Here is a 15,784-nt window from a genome sequence, read left to right as displayed (position 1 = left end):
ATCTAAATGATAATTCAGATTGTGCTACCTTTCCTGAGACAGGTTACAAATCTCTTTTGTTGGCATTATGTTGGTCAAAAGCATTTAGTAAAATAATTAACAAAAAATGCTGTCACCACTATGAGGGCTGGTGGTAGTACTTGTGACTTAATCAATTTGACATTTTATTCTGGATTTTTTTCCCCAAAGATGTCATTGGAATGTATCAGCATCTCAATATTAAGTCTTAACAACAGTTAGTTTTCTTGAGGCAAATCTTGCACAATTTTTGCTTGCAGAATGAGTCTCTATCATTGACGCATTAGTTATTCTGCTTTCTCACCCTGGAAAATCCCCCACCTCCTCTATTCCTTAACAAATCTTTCTGACTGAATGTTTTCCATTCAGATGGTCTCACTCAGAAAATTCTTTTTTCGTCACTGCAGAGCTTCCTTCAAAACCCTGTATGCTTTTTTTTTTTCTAGTGGCACTTTGGCAAAAGGAAGCTTATGTCTCTGCATAAAGCATCTTGCAGTTTTTGTGTCTGTCACCCCTTAAAGATTCCGAATTGTTTTGCAATAAATGATGACAAACCTGTAGTATTTTGTTGCTAATTAAACACACATAGCTATTATAGCTTTTTTATATAATCATTCAGGGATTTAAAATGTTTTATTTGGGCATAAGTATGCAAAATTTATGTGTTCTAAAGTCAACAAACCTGTCTAGTGTTCTGTATCCAACATTAATTAAACATAACAATGATTACTGAATAGTGTGATATCAGACTTTTCAGACCTACCATTTGACTTAGTGATACTACTAACAAGGTTTAAGCAGTACAAATTCCAGCTATTTTCATTAGAAACAGCTTAGATTATATTCTTATGGACTAGACCTCTTCTAAATTCATTTTCTATTGTATTTTCTTTCTTTCCAGGGTCTCTCTCTTCCCCTTTCTTTGGAGACTGTAATCAGGAATAAAAATATTGTTTTGATTTTATCATCAGAGAGGAAAGAGAGTGGAGAATTCTCCTAGGATCATAAGCTCTGAAGGGATTCTCCTGGGCTAGATGGGGATCTTTTCTTTTTTTCCTCAAGGGAAGCAGTCGTGAAGTTTCGATTCTGCAAGGTAGAATTCTTGATCTCGTCCCTCCCCTAGGAATACTCTGCAGTGCTGTATAGGGACGTAGCTCCACCACCCCGTCCTGCCCCTCCCCACCTCCCCCACCTACCACCTACTCACCATCCTCCTCGGAAAACCCGGACTAACCTTCCAAAACACCTTCGAAACAGTCATAAGATGCTCCCACCCCAAGCCGATTTACATAACCTACAGCCAGCTGTAGGCTGCTTTGGCACAAGTAGACAATCATTTAGTGTTTGTTTTCTCACAAGAAAGTAGATAGATTAACACTTTCTTAGTCTAAAACAATATTTGAGTAAGGGAAATGCCCTTTTCTAGTCACAAATGATAATCAAAGTATCTTGTTTGAAAAATGAATGAACCACTAGGATTTTGTCACGTCCAATCCTCCTAAGCACCTCCCTAACCCACCTCCTTCCTCCGGAAGTCTAGATTGTTCTATAAGCCACATACATATAGAAATATAGAGTAAGTCAGAAACTGTTTTTTGAAAGCAACTAGCCAAAAATTCTTGCTTTTTCTCTGGAAGTGAGGGACACAATACGGGGGGTTGGAACAGACAGGGAGGTGTGTGGGTATGAAGGAATAGCAAGAAAGGGGAAAGCACATTTAAATCCTAGACGTCGTTATATTTCTTTCTAACTCCCACACCAAACTTTAATTGCAACCGTGCAACGACATCCTATCATCGCAATCAATAAAAATTATCTTAAATTCTACAAGCAATCTTATCCTGGCCTCCAACTTCCAAAATAAACTCATTTATTTCCTTATTATTGTCGTTCCTCTGACGTATTGTAAAATGATTGTGTTTTCTGAACAGAATAATCTGATTAATGCAATTCCCAAACCAAGGGGGCTGCTCTAATAAAGAGAAAGAAGAAATCACACATAAAAATAGCAGCCCACGTAGACTAGCCATATATGGAGCAAGAGAGACTTCAGAGGGATGCCCCTTCAGACCCTCCCCTTTGGCGAAAACAAATCGCTGCTGCATTATCCTTCTTCTTCGAACCCTTCCCCCTCTGTGACTCAACCAAAGCTTCAATTTAGGGAAAGAAAAAAAAAAAAAAAAACACAACGAGACAGACAAAAAATTGCCCTCACAGGCCCGTTATTTCCTCGCCATCAGGATGGTATAATTGAATTACGAGAATCATCTTCGTTCAGTTATTCACTTATTTCCAAGAGATTAAAATTACAAAGGATTGCAGCAAGGTGCAGTAGGCAGCTGAGTCAAGCTATCAGCATCTCCCAGCTCCTCCCCCTCCTTTTTTCTCCCTCCCTCAGCTCACTTCCTCCTTCTCCCCTCCCCTTGATGAGAGGTCTATTAAAAGCTGCTGACGTCAAAAAGGACGGCCATCTTTGATGAGGGCAGAGCTCCCATTGCATTCAAGAAGAAACCTCGGGGAGGTCAGGAGCAAACCGTTCCGTCCTTCCCTCCCTGCAGCGGCAGCAGCAGCCTCTTCAGAGATCGCCTACAAACTCGAAACTTGCTTAGGCTCCGACAACACTGTCCCTTGAAGCCCTCTCTGCAGAAGCCAAGGTAAGCTACCTTCTCCCTCAACTATGTGTCTGTCTGCCTACACCAACAGAAAGGATACGGATGAAGGTTGCTATGTATATAAAATGGGTTTGTGCAAATACAAGTATTTATGTATATAGGCTGAGGCATTATATAAGTATATCTATCTTCTCTCTGTACACGTATTGACTTCTAAAGTAGCTTCTTGGTGAGCAGGACGATGAAGAAGTGTTGTGTGTGTGTGTGTGGGGGGGGGGGTGAACTGCAGATAGACCCAGGTGAGGAAAAAAAAAACATCCAGAAGAGACTTATTCTTTTAAAAATGTTATTGGGACAGGCACTCTTTATTCTTTTTTCTGTTCTTTTGCTGTGCAATTTTTCTTTACAGAAAGTAATCATTATAAGGTTATTGTGATCACTACATTTGAAGATGATGCGTTCTTCTTTCTATACATTATTAAGGAGGAGATAAGGTGCGTGGTGGGGACTGGGGAAAGAAGGGAGAGAGGAGGGAGAGGAGAGTTCCCACCCAGATGGAGGAGAAGCAGCTGCTGCAGCAACAGCTCCATGCCCGGGGAGTTTGATTTATGCTGCCTGCTTTGCGTAAACTGCAAGGTAGTGCGGATTTGGGGTCGTTCTGGGTAGATTTTTTTTTTCGGTCCCGGGAAGTCAAGAATGGTCTTTCTATGGGTTCTGCGGAGCACCCATGGCACAGGACCATGGAGAGTGACGCTGAGAGACTGCGTCTGATGCAGTCGACCTTTCAGCACCAGGGACAGTAACCCAGACTGCTGGCTTGCTGCTGCATCTATCTACCTGGTGCAGAATGATTGTGTCTTGTTTGAGACATGGATTCACTTAAGCCCTTGCCTTAAATACCAGTCTTAGAAAGAACTACAGGTTTCTTGAAAAGCCTTTAAAATACCCTTAAAAAGAGGTATAAGAGATAAAATCCTCTCGACAGGAGCTACTTTTTGACAGTTCTCCCTACTGACCATAGTATCTATCCTTTTTAAAAAAAATTTTATTAAAGATTAATTTACTCGTGGTAATAATTTTTAATGACCTACTCCCTCCCCTTATAGAATTAAAAAACCAGGTAATAAGGTCTTTTAAATAGCTAGAAGATGTATAGAGCTATGGTATACTATGGTATATTGCTGTGTGTAGATTATTGTCATTTTTTTTTTTTAGCAACTGGAAAATACATGTTCATTTGGTGTCATTTGGATCCTATTTTAAGAGATTATAAATCTGAACACATGTGTGTGTGCTATATGTAGGAATATGTTATGTATATGGAGGTGGGGGTGGGGGAGGGTGATAGGAGAAGAAGGAGAGATAGTGGGGGGGAGAGAGAGGAAGAGAAAGAGATTAATTAAAATATATTATCAATAAAGTAGAATCAACTTTAAAATTGAATGCTCCCTTTTCCTTTGATACTCTCTTCCTCTCAGAAGTGAGCCACTATCTTCCAGTCTCCCTCCCATTTCTTCCTCTGTCCCTCTGTCCTTCTGTCCCTCTTTCTGTCCCCCTCTCTGTGTGTCTCCTCTCTCTCTCGCTCTCTCTCCTTTCCTCCCTTCCCCTCTGTCTCTGTCTGTCTTTCTCTGTCTCATAGGCACCCACACGCACACACAAACACACACATACACACACACATACCACACAACTTTAAAATATATTCCTGAAGTTTTTCAGGTTACGGGAAGAGTGTATATGGAATTCATTCCTTTAACTTTGTAAATAGATCACAAAGCAAACATAAGCATTTCTGCAAGAATGTGCCAATTCCTATTTTAGGCTGATAGCTTATTAAACAATGAGCTTCTAGTTTTGACAGAAGAGACAGTGTGAAATATTTCTCACAAGATGCTAATGGGGTTTTCATTATGACTTTAGTGGAAACCCTTAGTGATTCTATTGAAACTGGACACCATCCTAAAAATCTGCTGCAATTTGTTATGGCATTGCAGAATTCTGCTGAGATTGTAATGATGACCAAACATCTCATTGGATGAGATAACCTAACCATTTGGAGTCATTCAGAAAAGTCATCATAGATTTCTGATGTGAAATGATCAAAACCACAAATTTAGTAGTTTTTTTTTGACGAATATCAGTGAAAACACAGAACATTATACCTAAGCATATATCTGATGTGTGAACAGAAATCCTGCCATTAGTATCCCCTAAGTTCTCAAAATAAGATGAAAATATGTTTATCAAACAACCATAACAGTCTGACAGTTTATATGTCATGCTTGTTAAAATGGGAGGAAACACTTACCCTTTTCCCTGGGTCTTTTCCTTTTAGTCGTGTGTGTGTGTGTGTGTGTGTGTGTGTGTGTGTGTGTGTGTGTATGTGTGTGTGTGTGCGCGCGTGCGTGCATGCCATATGTGCATTTTGGTGTAAAATTACTTGGTTATTATTTTATCCAAAAACATGTAACTATTTTAAAATAACTTTACAGCCTTTATGCAAAATAAGTAACCATGTTTGTGATAAGGGAAGAACAGGAGGAAGATGAGCAGGAATCTTTAAAAATATGCCTTGACTTCATAGGAATGCTACTCTGCTGCACGTCCAGACAGTCCTCTGCGTAGTTGCGTCAAATGAAAATCACCAGAGCTGCCAGATTTACGTGCTTGGGCATTAGCAATTACTGCTGTTTTTGTTCCCTACTAGTGGAGGCGTGAGGGGGAGGGGGATCTGCAGTGAAGCTAGTGGGTGAGAGGGTGCAAAAGGCTAGGGAGAAGGAGAGAAGTGTTTGATTTTAGGGAGAATTGCATAATATCTTCCTGAATAATTAGAAAAATAACTAGATCATGAATTTAGCATCTACTTGTTCAGAGGCTTTAGCAAAAGCATTCCTAAAAATTATAATTTTTGAAGCCTGGACAGTCAGGTCAAGTGAAACACATGCAAATATGTTCAAGGACAAGCATAGAAAAGATTATATAGTTCTTAGGGTATCTACTTATTAAGCAGGCTCATTAAGAATGTCTACATTAATGTCTTAAAGTTTGGCTCATAAAGCAATGTGCAAATTTAATTAAACCCCCAAGTCCAAATTTCTCTAAGAAACGCAAATTACTATTTTTATTTTGCTTAAACAAAAAAGTATATCATGTTTTATAACAGGAAATTCATGAAAATTTCTAGTGCCATTAGAATGGTCTTGAATGTTGATTATCTTAAATCTAAAGTTGCAGGGCCCTGCTGGCTCAGTTTATTCACATCCAACATAGAGTTTTGTAATGTTAAAAACTGGGTGTCAGTCTTCAAATAAATGTGATGATTAAAAATAGCAAAATAACGAGTGGGAGGAAAGAGTTAAATTTATTGTTCAGATTATACAAGTTGAAGAAATCTTATTTTTTAAGTTATGGAAAGTTATTTTCAATTTTATAAAGATAAGAAAATGTTTTTCAGTTTGAATCATGGGCAAGCTTGTTTTATTGCCCTTCCATACACTATGATCTAATTTCATTTAATATTTATAGAAAAACAACTATTTACAGAGCACTCTTCTAAGCATTGTAGGAAATTTAAAGTGGTACAAAATATGATTCTTACCCTCTAGGCATGTGTCATCTAAAATTAAATGATAAAGAAAAAAGTTAAATGACAAAAGACACTAATATAAAAAATGACAAAGATGTTATATAATTAAATTTCAAATAAATGAGGCTGACAATTCTACAAGATCAGAAAATAAAAGGCTTTATAAATGAAGAAAGAATTAAATTGGGATTTGAACAATGATTGTGATTTGAATAAATAAATAGGGAAAATATGTCAGGGCAGGAAGCACACAAGAAAGATAAATTGAGGAAAGATATGGAGATAGCAAAGCCTGTGGCATATTGGGGGACAGTAAGTAGACTGGTTTATCTGGATTTTAGGGCTTATGATAAGTTACCATAACTTACATAGTACTTCATGGTTTACAAAGCACTTTGCATGTATTAACTATTTTGGTCCTTTACAAAACTATGTGAGGTAAATACTAAAGTTATAAGTGTCATCCATTTTGTAAATGAGGAATACAGAAAAACTATATTACTCATAATTATACAACCAGTTGGATTTTGAGATTGTGTTTAAACCCTTGTTTTTTTTTCCTGACTTCTATTCTAGTGCTCTTTCTAAATGACACTGTCTCTCAGTGTCACACTGTCTCTCAGTGGAGGGAAATAGGAGAAAATATGACTAGAAAGGTCAAGTATAAGTAATTGAGAATTGGAAGAATTATTATACATAGGTTATGATGAAATTGTGGGAAGTTTTGAATGGTAGATTAAATAGTTTGAATGTTATCCTATAAAGCAATGGGGAGCCAAAGAAGATTTTTGAGCAGGTGACATCTAGAAAAGTGAGACTATCTAGAAACCATTGACTTAAGAATAAATTTGCCCCTTTCTAGCAGTAGAAAGCAACAAATTGATTTAAATTTAAATTGATTACAACTTGAAGCATCAATATGAGAAAGGATGTATCCAAGGAGAGGAAGCAAACTTATCATTTTCTACCTAAGACAGTATTCAAGGTCACACCAGAACACACACACACACACACACACACACACACACACACAGAAAGAGAGGGGGTGTGTGGAAAGAAGCTCATTCTAGATATTGATCGTAAGTTTCAATTTTCCATTAACAAGAAATGTGAATTATTTAAGTCTAATACTTTTCAAAAAGGCAGAACTCTGATGGGAAATCACCAGATTTCTCCTGAATTCTTGCATAATTAGTACTCCCTAGAATATTCCCCCATACCTTTGTGCATTTCTTGAGTACATGGTCAGATAGCTAAGTACTCTGGACAGCTGAATTAAAGGGGAAAAAAAAACATCCATTCACTGCTCATTTTAGAGCAACACGCACACACACACACAAAACCATTATAGCCCACGTGGCAGAGGATAAAGATTCTATAGTATTTGAGATGGGGAAAAAAAAAAAGGCTGACCAATATACCATTCTTCTTTTCCCATTTCCACTTCTTTATCTTGCTGTGTTTCTTGGCAACCTTCCCAAATATCCAGCTGTTTTGCTTAGGGTATAGTCATGTGACTAAGACTATAACAACCTCACTTAAAACAAACTGCACACCAGCAGCACTGCAGATGTAAAATAGATGTCAGGATGGCATATAGGAAAAGATGACAGTCATCAAGATAAATGTCAGTGCTACTTGGAAAAGGAGGAGCTAGAGGAATAGAGTCTTTAGGGAGATTTCTTATCCATTCTAAAAAGAAACATCTGGCAGGAGAGACCAATACATAGGATCATGCTGTGAACTCCAAACTAGGGAATTGGTGTAGAACAATTTCTGCCTATTCATACATAGATGAACAAGATTATCAGAGTACTCTTGATTGTGGTACATGGAATCTAGTGGAGATCCTGAGTAATAAATAAGAAGAAGGGGAAGATTCATCATCATTTTCTTCAAGAAATCATGCCTTAATGACTAAATGAACTAAACTAAAGGAGATACAAGAAAAATGATCCTTATTCTAGGAGTGAAAGATTATCATTTGCAGAACATTTCTAGAGAGCTAATATTATCGCATAATAATCTTCCCTCCAAAAGGTTCTTCAAATAGCTACAACTGACTCCCCCCCCCAAAAAAAAAACCAATAATATGATGGCAGTGTGATATCATAGAACTATCACCGGATTTGGAGTCAAATGACTTGAATTCACATCTAGCTCTGCTACTTAATACCTGTGAGGTCAAGCTAATCAATTTTCCTCTATGGCCCTCTGATTTCCACTGTCCTTAATTGATGTAAATATGTAACCTTTATATTTCTTATATTTCTACATTATCATTTATATATGACACTTGAATCTCTTTACCTAATAAAGATATTATACAAGATACTAAATGATTAACTACATGATTAATGAGTATTATAGATGTTTTATGAGTTCAAAAGAATAACATCATAATACTCCTCCATTAGGGAAGTTCAGATGAAAATCATATTATTCCCTATTTTTAGAGCACATAGCTAGTACAGAGAGTACATTTGTGATTTGTACAGTGTTATTCAACAAGTTAGGGAGATAGAAAGCAATATAGTAGAATGGAAAGAAGACAAGACTGAGATTCAGGAGATGTCAGTTATAATCCTGTTTCTGCCACAAATAATCTGTCTGACTTTGGATCATTGCACTTTAATTCTCTAGGCTTCAGTTTTCTCATTTGTAACATAAGAAAATTGGACTGAATATCAAGGCTATTTTCCATTTTATGAAATAGAATGCCTCCCACTATGACTGTCTCCAAATCCAGTGGTACCAAGACTTCAAGTCACTTTTTCAGTTATATTTTAGTAATTGATGTGGCAATAATTCTCAAATAGAAGCCTAAGGTTAGAAAACAAGAGCAGTTATTAAATGCATGATAAGTGAATGAATGAATCTATATCTTTTTCACTTAAGTATTAATATTTTCAGGTGGCCTGATTGGTATAATATTGTAACCTTTCTCAAAAACTTATGAAATCAGGATCAGAGATGAACTAATATTGCAAAGCAGCCTTAGGGAACTTGGCCAAGGAGAAAAGGACAGAGATCTCTAGTTTTTCAGATTTCTGCGTCTACAACCAGTTACATTTAAAATATCCTGACAGTCTTTTTAGAAACAGATAAGGAAGAAGGAGCAACCATTATATAAAGTTACAGAGTATATTATTTATTGAGTCCATAGTCCAAAAAAAAATGTGTTTTGTCCTGTAACAAAAATATACCATAGATTTCAACAGCAGCTGAGGTAAAGCCTAGTGTTTAATGGGGAAATATCTCAATGCATTTTTTTATGATGACCTTGCCATTGTGATTACAGGAGCAAAACTATTCCCTGCAATGGAGGCACTGAAATTCCCTTTGAGAATTCATATTTGCATTTAAATTCCTGAAAACACTTCCTATGGGACTCTGGATATGAATTGTGTCACCTGCTGTGGGTATAATAAGAGGTAGCTATCTTTGATTGATACTTTATTCTTTGATCAGGGAAAAATCTTTTGGTTTCTCCTGTAACCAAAAACTAACTTCAGGCAAAAAAAAGAGAGGATCAAGTAATTCATCAAATATTTCACATTTAGCAATTTGTTAATATTCTGCCTCTTTTCTTATAGAACCTAATCACATGATACTAACCAAATAACTACTTATGGTGTCATAGACAGCAATTCATAGCTTTTCTGCTGACTCACCAGTGACTGCAGGCCCCTGTGCTTCAACTCTTTGATGCAGGTGTGCCATTATTTTTCATTTAAGCTGACAGTTTCCACAAAATGACTATTTTCCACCTTCCCCATTATCCCCTCTCCCAACATCACCTATATCCAAGCAATTATATTCACAGATTTAAAAGATCAAATCCTGTGTGAAATTGTGGCTTGTGTCCCATATTGCTCACAGCAAACAAAAAAAAGAAAGTCCCATTTGCCATTCTTGGGTCGGCATATTCATCTCTGCCATCCTGTGGCAATCTTGTTTTGCAGATCTATCAGTGAAGCTTCTGTGACAGTCTCAGGGCTGCCTTCCAAGGGAACACTGCACATCAGACAGCATTTGTTCCATTAATAGTCTCTAGCCAAATTGCAGCTCTCTCTTCTTCATGTTGATCTATTACCCTTGTGTGAAGTAGTACCTTCAAAGTTTAATGACTGATAAATTGCACATCCAAAAATTCCTCTACTGGCAGGAAAATGAATCGTGAATTTAAGATTGGTCCGTTTATGTGAGCCGTCATGTGACTTCTCCTTAGATAAACAGAGGGCAAAGGAGGAAAAAACAGTGAAAATTATTACAATCCTGTAATGAAAAAACAGAATGACAATTTTAGTATCTTGTAGTCTGTCGAAATGGCTACAGAACTCCATCATATTCCATCATAATTCTGAGAGCCAGAATTGACATTTTAAAATATATATGCAAATCAAAATAATTACTTAATTCTAATAAGATTAATAAGATGACATTTAACAAGGATGTTAATGTAAAAGTAAAGTCTTACACTTAAATTTAAAAAAGTATTGGCCTCATAAGTACCAGATAGGAGAGGAGTACAAGGGGTATAAAACTAGAACATGAAGGTAAGGCAAGCCCCTAGTAAAATGACGCCCTTGGGAATTACAGTCTTAGGGCTGGGGACTTTCTTAACTCTAGCAATTCTGCCTGGGGGACCTTTTTTTCTGGATATCTTTTGACATCAGATATGATCTCAAAGCTGGCTTTGGTTTTTGGGAATAGAAGCTTCTAATATAATATATACTAACAAAATAAATGTATGGCAAGGTAGGTAGAAAAATGCTTAATGGACTTATTTTTTTTTAAATCCAAGATAAAATTTTCTTTTATTAGCCCGTCCAAAAATACATATACTGAATGCCTATTAAGGGAGAAGTAAAATATTACTTTATCACATTCTAATTTTGAGAAAAGCTTCTTAAAAGAGAAGATATTGGCTAAAATCTCTGAAAATGGCTTGCCTATTTAATTAAGATATTTAGATTGGAGTACTAGATGTTACTAAGTCATCAACACCAGCAGCGTCCATCAACAAAGCTTTCAGGGAACTATTTATACATATAATATTATCCTTATACATATTTATTCAATTTTCATAGAAATCAAATGAAAACTGGGGAGTGGTTCAGTTAAATGAATTCCAGAATGCAACTCATCTAAGTAGACTCTCTGCTGGACTTTTTTTTTCATACGTCACAAGAATTAGGAATCCATTAAGTTGGTATGACCTTCAGCAAGTCCTCTCCCTTCATGAAGGCTCAATTTGTTCATTTTGAAGATGAAGAGGTTGAGCTGGCTATAATCTAAGATTTCTTTTATCTCTGAATTCCATGATTCTCCTAAGAATTCTCTAAGCAGAATTGGAGAACCCCAGAATCAGAAAGGAGCACGTGAACTCTCTAGTCTAATCTGTACAAAGACAAGAAACCTCCCTACAAACTTCCCAATAAATGTTTGTTTGTCTAACAATTGTCTGAAGTAAGGGGGAGTACTACTTTCCAAGGCAATTCCTTCTACTTTGAGATAGCTCTAACTGTTAAGACTTTTTTCCTCATTTGAAGACAGTGTGCATCTCTGAAGTTTTAACCTCTCAAGCAGAACAATTTTGATCCATCTACTGAATTTTGATATCATTGGCCATCCTTTCCTCTTGAAAGCTCTCCTTTCTAATTTTTTTTAAAACACTATACCTCTTTGCTCTTTTCTCTCCCTTTAGAGGTAACTAGGTGGCATGGGGTGGGAGAGCAACTAACTGGAACATTGACTAGAGTGCTGGGCCTGGAATCAGGAAGACTTGAATACAAATTAAGTCTCAGACACTTTTTAACTTATTTTCTTTAGTTCCTCATTTATAAAATGAGATTGGGGAAGAAATGACATATCACTACAATATCTTTGCCAAGAAAACCCCAAATAGGGTCACTAAGAGTTAGAAACAATTGAAACAATGACTGAACAACAAGGTGGTACAATAGATTGGGTTCTGGGCCTGGAATCAAAGTTCAAATCTAGTCTATCTGTGTGTCCCTAGGAAAGTCATTTAAGTCTGTTTGCTTTAGCTTTCTCAACTGTAAGATGAGGATAAAAATAGTACTTACTTAGAAGGGTTGTTGTAAGAATCAGTTGAGGTAATAATTGTAAAAAGTGTAAAAAGTGCTTGGCCCATTGCCTGGCACATAGTAGGTACCATATAAATGCTTATTCCTTTCTTTCTCTTTTGCTTGATCATCATCATATTATATCCCTTTGCTGGAGATGTGTCTTGAGGCTCTTAGCCCTTTTTTCTGCTCTTTCTAAATTCTTACTTGGTGATTTCATCAGTTATCATGGGTATAATTATCTTCTCTATGAATATGACTCCCAGATCTGGATATCCAGCATTAATTTCCTTCCTGATCTCTAACCCCACAAAACCAGCTGCCTGGTGGATGGTTCAAACTACATGCTTCATAAACAGTTCAAACTCAATATGTCTAAAATAGAACTAATTTTCTTTCCCCCAAAACTTGCTTACAAGTACAGCCTATTTCTGTCAAGGGCACTATCCTCTTAGTCATTAAGATTCAACCCCAGAGTTACCTTCATTTCCTTATTCTTATTTAGCTCACATATCCAACCAGTAATCAAACCCTATTGTTTCTATCTCCACAATTAGCTTGCATTAGTCTCTTTACCACTCATATACACAATAATCTAGTCCAGTTTATCTGGTACAAGTGACCTAAATATGTCTGAAGTGAAGACATAGTAGGGGATAATAAGAAAGAACCTGAAGTGAAGGTTCTTTCTTATTATCCCCTACTTATCTTGCATTTCAATTCCCTTTCAGTCATTTTTGTTATATGCTTTCCAATAAAAAGAACATTTGTCTTGACAGGAATGAAAGGAACAAGAATTGAGTAGTTCGGCCATATCTCTTTCTTATGTTTTCATCGACTCCAGAGTAGCAGTCCTGTATTTTCTTGGATGACCCATTTTCCTAGAGTATGGCCTCTCAAACCAACGAATCCATTATCAATCCTAGACAACATTTGGCAATTATATAAGATGGCTGACGGAAATAACAAAAATACATATTGAGTAGTCTTAGTTGCCTAAATCTTCCCATTCTTTAAGTCATCCACTAAGTCTCCAGTATTTTTTTAATCCTCAAATAGGATTAATGACCAAATGAATCTTTGTATCTATGCTCTCCTAAAAGAGACTAAGCATTTATCTTATACAAAGTCTATATACTCACTATTTCTATTTCAAGAGGAAAAAGAGAATTCATTCATGATGAGCAATTCTACTTTTCTTGAAACAATTTTTAAAAGCCCTCAAACCAGGTTCATGGAAGGCACCTTCCACAGTTCAATGACCCTTTATGGTCATCTATTCTTTACTCATTTTGGAAGAATTCATTGATTCTAGAATGAGAAGAAATTTCCATTCCATAAACTAATTAAGAGTTTGATGGAAAAAATCCAAGAAGCTATAGGAGCCAAGAATTCCTAGAAGATGTTGCAACTTCTGGGTCAATGTTTCCTTAAGATATGTTGCCAGATAAAAACTTCAGGTAGAGCAATCCTTGGAAGAGATGAAGTGCTTAAGTCTAGATAAACACTAATGGCGGACAAATGTTTTGCAGCAATGCCTGGATAATAATTATCTATTAATTTTTTCCATATATTTTGGTTTGCCTAGGCCAAGTAAGATAATAAATGAAACTTCTTGGCCTTTGCAAATTAGGCTAATAAGTAGTGAGATCATAAGTTATTTGTCTGGGTCAGTGTTGTGTCCAGAAAAGTTCTGAAACCAATTTTAGAAATCGTGATGTGGTTATGCCTTATTCATGGGGTATCATAGAAAGGCTTTGGTTCAGTGTAGAATGCAAGCTATTTGAAGACAGGAATTATTTTGTTTTTTATTCCCAGTATTTAGGACAGATCCTTATATATATAGTGGATGCTTATTATATACTTATTACACTGAATTTTTAAACATAGAAATCTTTGTTCTCATTTTAGTCTTAGAAATGAAAATCAATTTAATTTTTATTAGTAGTTTTGTCTTCTTAAAGATCATCACATTTTTCTATTTCACTTCATTTGCAAAATTTTCACTACAATTATATGCTTTGAAAAATTGCTTAGGCTTTATAAACAGCATCCTTTTCAAATCCAATATGGTGGCAAATCTGATAGGGCTAAAGGGAAATGGCTTTAGTGGGACCAATACCTTTCCCTTTTTGTGGCCTTCATATCACCACCAAGTTTTTTTTTTTTCTGTGCAGGTCAAAGGTGGGCTAAGTAAGCAAGGAATTAAAGTTAAAAAAGCTGAAATATCATCCTGGCAAAGCTAGCCAAAGAAGTAGGTTAGGTAGGATGTGGAGGTTTTGTTTTAGGGAATAGGGAGGCAAAGAGGAATTGTGTTTGCTGCTAAAAAGTCACTAGTAGGGACCTAATTGTGAAAATGAGCTGAAAAATAGGAATTGCTCCTTAAAATAGGATCAGAATCAAATGAGATCTAAAAAATTAATCTTTGAGAAAAATTTGGGTGTTCCAGGATCCAACTGAATGTTTTATCTTTTGGCATTGGAATTTTGTTAGAACACAGATCATCTCTGGAAATCCTCTTTGCAACTGAGCTCAACAGGCTGTAGAGATATAAAGGCAAGTCATGTGCATATATGAATTTTGGTTAATAAATATGAAGAAACATACTTTCAAGAATTGAGTAAGCAAGAGTTAGACTCAACTTTTATATAATTGATTATCAAGGAATAGAAGTTGTAATGAAAATAAGTGTGGTGGGGTATGCTAGAAAACACATTAGATTTGGAGACAAAAGTCCTGGACTTAAATACTGGCCCTGCCAATCAAAGAAATCACTTTCAAGACCTTATAATAAGGTTGTTTGATTAGATAATTGCTATATGCTCTTCTATCTCTATCTATTAATAGAAGTAGCTCATTCTAGATCATGGTTATAGTCAAACAGCAATTTGTTTGCTCTGTGTCTAACCATTTATTTTTTATTTTGTTCAGCCACCTAAGTTAAATTAAAAAATGCTAGAGATGCTGAATAGAACATTTAAAAAAAAATTCCTGGAGCCCTTTAGAAAAAAAAATGTTCAAGAATGTTGGTAATGTGAACAAAAGTCTTTGTATGACAACCCATTTATTTCAACATACATCTGTTTTTTTTATCACTCTCTCTATCCTTAACTCCAAGAAAGTTTTCAGGTCATTCAGTGTATATGATCAGAATTCTTTATTGTTTACTCACAGAGCTAGTAACTATATTTGAAACTTCATAAGGGATACAATGATATTCTCAACCTATCTTTTGCAGCACATTTGCCAGATAAAGGAGCCTCTAGTGGTTGATAAAGACAACTTTTGCCTTCCAGCTAAAACTCTATGATTAGAATTGGCAAGAGCACACAGAACCAGATAAAAGGTCCTTTGAAAATGGACCTCAATCAGATCTTTTTTTTCCTTTAAAAGAACAAGATGATTCAATTACAAAGTCAAGAAGAGTCAAGCTAATCAAAAAGTGATTAATTATTGCTCAAATATAGACTATAACC

The 15,784-nt window shown here is 36.1% G+C and overlaps 1 protein-coding gene across 2 annotated transcripts in view; it reads left to right on the top strand.

Moving 5' to 3' along the window:
- Nucleotides 1-2,480: 2,480 nt before the first annotated feature.
- SNAP25 (synaptosome associated protein 25) overlaps nt 2,481-15,784 on the top strand; it is an 84,615-nt gene continuing 71,311 nt past the window's right edge. The window contains exon 1 of one of the 2 annotated variants that reach the window (XM_051975920.1): nt 2,481-2,672. The gene's annotated coding sequence lies outside the window, so the exon portion shown is untranslated. The remainder of the gene's footprint in view (nt 2,673-15,784) is intronic. The other variant, XM_051975919.1, reaches the window with a different exon arrangement.

The sequence above is a fragment of the Antechinus flavipes genome, chromosome 2 (genome assembly GCF_016432865.1).
Source record: "Antechinus flavipes isolate AdamAnt ecotype Samford, QLD, Australia chromosome 2, AdamAnt_v2, whole genome shotgun sequence".
Lineage (NCBI taxonomy): Eukaryota > Metazoa > Chordata > Mammalia > Dasyuromorphia > Dasyuridae > Antechinus > Antechinus flavipes.
Note: the sequence above shows the minus strand (reverse complement) of the source record. Positions and strands in the feature narration are given on the sequence as shown.